Source organism: Gymnoscopelus microlampas (genome assembly GCF_963454915.1).
Source record: "Gymnoscopelus microlampas genome assembly, chromosome: 7".
NCBI classification, from domain to species: Eukaryota; Metazoa; Chordata; class Actinopteri; order Myctophiformes; family Myctophidae; genus Gymnoscopelus; species Gymnoscopelus microlampas.
Window position 1 is genome coordinate 23,465,238 of NC_139944.1, and position 6,455 is coordinate 23,471,692.

A 6,455-nucleotide genomic window follows, 5' to 3' on the forward strand; every position below is an offset into this window, starting at 1 on the left:
GGTCCATGGATTTTTGTATAAAGTTACTATACTGCAGATTTCTCTCTTGAATGATGTTGTAAAACTGGACTGTGTAATACATGTAATCTGTGAATGTCCGTACAAAGGAGTTTTTGTCTAAATGTTGAAGAAAAAAAGAAACCGATATTATTTGCTGTTTTCTGCAATAAATGTTTATCTCAGACACTAAAGCACATATCTTTCAGAAATGTAAAAATCATAATTACAATAACAGTAATAGAGTAATAACAATAATGATGACGAAGATGATGATGATAATCTCATAGAAATGCTGTCTAGTCAAAGAATATTGTTTTGTATATTTCTAACTGTTTCATGGGCCTAATGTAAAATATTCTATGTAAAAAAATATAATAAATGTCTTTAGATGGTGTTATATGAAAAAAGCATGATTGCCATATATGTTATCTGCGAAAATAAATAAAGTCCTATAGATTATAATGTCTGCTTAGTGTCTTATTTCCAGAAATTGGTGTTTTCATTTCATTTTAGATAATGTTTTGGAATTTCTTACAGGCCCCATTATTGAATAAACACACTATATACCATACAGTACCATTATGAAAATGGTATTTACTATTTTGCAGGCATTACTGTGGGTAGAGAGTTTGTCTGGGATTCGGAATGTCACTGGATCAACGGCTCACCCAGTCTGCATGCCGAAGTGTCCTTGAGCAAGACACCAGAAACCATCTACCCCGAGTAATCTGAGCAGCCATCTGCTGGGTGAAGCAGTACTAAGGCATTTCCAACCTTCCCCTCCAAAAAACACCCCTCGCCTTTCCCTTTCCTTGGCAACAGGCCATTCTTAAGTGGGTAGTGAGTTCTATGACATTTGCATGTCATGTACCAGCCTTGATTTCAGTCCAGTAGAAATCCTGTTCCTCAAGTATAATGAATGTCCTTTGAGCTCACTGGGCTGTGCCATGCTTAATGCTATGCTAATACTCCAGTTATTACATAAGTGAATAGAACATGACGGATATGCAATCAAGCATATCACCATAGAAGACCATGGGCTCTCTGTGAATATGTGGCAGATTTTACTTATTCATTTATTTTTGGACAAAATGGCTCTTTCCACCACAAGATGACCGTATCCACAGCGATGGTTGCAACAGCAAAGATGTGCTGCATGTAGCTCTACACATTTATATCATTCTGTGCAGTATGCTGGTCAATTGTTAGTCACATTTGTACTCTCTCAAAGTTAAATTAGTTGACCTACTTTCAGCATCGTTCAGAGAACCACAGATCCTGGAAAATCCACGTTCACATAATGAAAAATATAGTTTTTAATGAATTAATTTAAAAAACGCTATAGGGAAAGATAAGCAAAAGAAAATGTCTGCATGCGACATTAAAGAAAAGAGTAAATGGAATAAAAATGTGCTGATATCTGGATGCCTCTGCACCCGGCAGAGAGAAGTCATTTCTAAATGCCAATTATGCTGTCGATGGTTATTAATGCATTATGGCTCTCCACCATCAGTGTGACAGATAGGATGGAGGGAGGAAGCAAGCAGCAAAATCCTGAGTGTCTGTTTAACTCTGCAAGTGACCCTTATGGGTCAATTTAGGTCCATTCTTACACTCTTGACTTAAATTAACACACAGGAATTTGCTGACAGTAGCTGGGCCCTTGCGCGCGCGCGCCCACCCCCACACACCCACACCCCCACACCCACACCCACACCCACACACGCACGCGCGCGCACACACACATGCAAACGGGGCAAAGTCATAGTGCTGTGTTAGTAGCCAGACGTACTTGAATGGCACTATTAGTCCTTGTTTGTTTTTAGATTTTTTCATGTGAGATTGTTTTGCACGATCCATCCTCCCTTTTCTGAAAACAAAAACTTATGGAGTTTGCACAATTTCTTTTTTCTTTTTACCGCTTCTTTACAGCTGTAAACCTATGATCTGACAATAAAGATTCAGATTTTCTTCCAGCATAAAAACTGAAGGTATTAGCTGGTTGTGACCCTCATCAAGCCAGACCCCCCCTCAAGTCTTCCACAATCTTTGATTGCTACAGAGCAAGGAGAGGGCATTTTAGAAATGAAGGGGACGCATGCAAGCACAGGCAGCGCGAGTGCATATGTTCCGTGCGTGTGCGCGCGAAGCCGGGTTTGTTACTATTTTGGGTGTTTTTGTTACTTTAATTTGGTTAATTTGGTTAATTGGATTTTTTTTTTACCGGGTTTGTTACTTTTTTGGGTGTTTTTCTTACTTTAATTCGGTTCATTCGGTACAATTTTTTTTTTTGTAATCTTTTTTTAAATCTTTTTCTTTTTTCTTAATCCCAAAAGTGGGGGGGATATCCCTCCCCCAATGGAACTGAGTATGTCCAAACCAACCCCCCACCCCTCCTGCGTCCCTGCTACAAAGACTCTGTAACTATGACTGAAAAGTCAGATTCAGGCATTGTCGCACAACGTTGTCATTCAAACTACAAATACAAACCACTGTTTAAGCATTTAGCAGATGCTCTTATCTTACAACGTGACAACTATCCAGGTCCACTCATTCGCTATAGTCTGTGACATGGTTGGTGGTTGTGATGACAGTCACAAGTTAAGGAACTCTGACAGCTCCAGTCAGAAGTAGTAGCAGCTCAGTAGACAGCTCCAGGGCCCCAAAAAGACACACACTGTAGAATTGGTAATATCTTTCCCTCCCTGTAGAACTCACAGTAGCATATTCTGTAACATTTATTGAACACTAAGTGCACAAATGTAAGTGTATACAATACAAATGTAACCAAATGGACCCGTAAAGGTTGCATTTCATTACATTTTGTAGCACTCTCTGAGTTATGGATAAATGTACACTATTTTACTGTGTAGCATGCATGCTCTCAAACTGTATCACAATCCCTGACATGCTGACAGGGGAGGAAAGGAGACACTTCTAATTCTCTCTTACTGCTCCACATGGATTCATTGTGAGCTGCTGCTGTACATTGAAATGAACAGCGTTTGGTGAGGTTATGCAGCTCTGCGGAATATCCAAATGGTGTGGATGGATAGAGATGGACAGACACATGCTTGGACGGAAGCACAGATGGATGGCTGGCTGGCTGGCTGGCTGGCTGGCTGCCTGGATGGATGGATGGATATACAGTACAAGTGCATAGAATGGAAAGACAAAATCTGTCTGCAATAAATATACTGACACATCTGTGAGTTATTCAGTATTCCGTGCAGTCAACTCCATGCCAAATAAATAATAACGGACAGGTACAGTGTATCACAGATATTTGACTTCATTTATATTTAAAATAAATGTGAAAAATATGACACTTGCAATTATTATTTTTTTGATAGACATAAGTAGTTAGTTGAGTATTATGAATACAGATTGTGAAAGTATACAGCAGATACTGTGCCGCCTACCTATACATAATGATATTGCACTAAACGCAAATCACAAATCACATGCCGTATCAGATAATAATGCTCCACACTATAGGTGTATACTAGCATACCTTACACAGTCAATCATCATTTAATAGAACTGGGGTGGGTGTTTGTCACATCAACCCTAAGTTCCCCTGTTCTCCATCAGACCGAGGCTGAATCAGAATATTAGTGAGCCTTCGTGGCTCTTCCTATGCTCACCTTTACAGCAGGCCACTGATAGCGTATCTATTCCCCGCAGACCCACAGGCAGAGAGTGAAGCAAATGCCCTTATCTCTGCCTACCATATGATGGGGGATTAGCTGCTGTGTTGTCTGACAAAGCATTGTAATGAACAATTTTAATTGCCTGCATCCCAGACCATGCCAAGCCCTTCCTGAACTGTACACACACACACACACACACACACACACACACACACACACACACACACACACACACACACACACACACACACACACACACACACACACACACACACACACACACACACACACACACACACACACACACACACACACATATTGGGGCATATTGACACATCTAGAATGATGTGAAAGTGATTGAAAAAACTCAAAAAAGCAAACCCTACATTACTGATTTACAAACAGAGCATTATTATTCAAGTCGATGATTGTCATGGTGAGCAGGATTTCAACCCTGTCAGTTTTTTTTAGATAATGCTAAACCACGCTCACTCTTTCACACACCTTCTGTTCAGAGGAATACTTGAAATCAATAGATGACTCTGATAATATCTTATATTGCCGTTTTACAGTTAGCGTTGCTAACCTCACAAAAGGAGTTCAGCAGTGCTGTGACCTGACACACCATCTGATTGAGTTAGATAACCACTTAATGTTGGTGGTAAACCAATACCATGAGATGAGAGAGCAATGAACAGCTCCTTCCATTTATTTAACCAATGTGCATTATCACAGGAAATATCAATAGTATAACTGGGTGGGTGAATACAGTCTTCATCACTCTGTACTGTAAGTGAGGAGGCCTATCGGGTTTATTTCATCTCTCTCATTTTCTGATGGGCGCTCGCTAACACAGATCTCACTTAATCTCTATTACTCTTGTTTATGATTTCAATTTCTCTCAACCACAGAGGCAAGATGTTCCACATTGAAGTTCCCAGACAGATTAACCTTAGCATGGCATTGTTTTTGTTGTTGTTGTTGCTGTTGTTTTTTATGATACTCAGAGTTTTTTCATTGATAGACATTGAACGTCCAGAGTAATTGGACATTTTAATGTGAAGGCTTAATTTTACAATTCCAGTCTAAAATATATGTTACAGCTAAAGAGTGGTGGTCTTTATACATCAGGTTTAAATGTTTACCTCCACTGATATGTGTTATATGAAAATGTGTTTTTAAAACAGACAATCGTTCTAGTATAGACATCCGTCCAGCCAACTATCCACACATTCATCCACCCACCCATCCATCCATCCATCCATCCATCCATCCATCCATCCATCCATCCATCCATCCATCCATCCATCCATCCATCCATCCACCCATCCATCCATCCATCCACCCACCCATCCATCCATCCATCCATCCATCCACCCATCCATCCATCCATCCATCCATCCATCCATCCATCCATCCATCCATCCATCCATTTCAAAATTACACTACGTTACAATAAAAGCTAAATAATAGTGACGTTGGCAGACGATGACCTGAAGCTGCAATATATCTGACTTGAAACAATAGCATGTCAACATTCCGAAGAACTTCATATAGATAGAAGGATAGCAGGTTATTCTGAAGTGTAGCAGGCATGTAAAAAGAAAGACTTCCACAATGGCTACATGTAGGTATAACCAGTTCTGTGTGTCTGTGTCTGTGGTTTGAACCATAGGCTGTTCTGTCTGTGTTTATGTGATGAATGGAGACAGAGGGGGTCTGTGTGTGACAGAACACAGAAGCATGACTTCCAGCTGGAAGCAGCTCCTCTCTCCTGGCACGGAGGATACGGAGCCCCAAGCAGAGCTCTATTCTCACTCTATTTCCTTAGCTCCTCTCCTCTCCTCTCCTCCCCTCTCCTCTCCTCTCCTCTCCTCTCCTCTCCTCTCCTCTCCTCTCCTCTCCTCTCCTCTCCTCTCCTCTCCTCTTGTCTCGTCTCATCTTGCGTCTTCTCTTCTCTTCTCTTCTCTTCTCTTCTCTTCTCTTCTCTTCTCTTCTCTTCTCTTCTCTATGCTTGAGTGAATGATTGCCATGCCAGAGTCTCAACCATTCAACCTTTCTCTTTCAGACTCTGGGGTCTTTCGCCACGCCACATTTATCACCAAATGTACCAGGAGTGCCGGCGGTGCATCTCAGTGCTCCATCTCAGTGCTCCATCTCAATGCATTTTTCCCTTTCCCCCTCTTTTTTCAGGAAAAATATAGAATATAGAATAGGATGTTTATAACCCATTTAGACCGCGAACCCCTATACGTAACTATACCTTTCAAGTAGTTGTTGGTTGCTGTCCGGCAGAAACCAACTAACTCCATTTTTCCGCTTTTGCATTTTCTTCCATAAACCAGTGCTATTGAACACCCTTTACGTCTGTATGTTGATTAAAAAAAATCTCCTCCAACCTGTTGATTAAAAAAAATCTCCTCCAACCTGATTGTATGCTTTGAGGTCCATTCAGCTGTTCTTGAACAAAACCTCCTAACTCCACATTTTGTTTTGTTTTTGTCATTTCCCATTTCCTGAATGGGTTAAGGAAAGTGATACCATGAAAATATAGCGATGAAGCTTCTCTCCTCTTCTCTTCTCTTCTCTTCTCTTCTCTTCTCTTCTCTTCTCTTCTCTTCTCTTCTCTTCTCTTCTCTTCTCTTCTCTTCTCTTCTCTTCTCTTGTGTAGAGGTCAGGGACATGTAAAGGTTACTTGTCCCCACAATACATATTGTCACGTACGATATCCCAACTATACATGTGTCAGTGTCCTCGTGATACATTTTGATGTCATGGATCATGTCCTCAAAATACATTTTT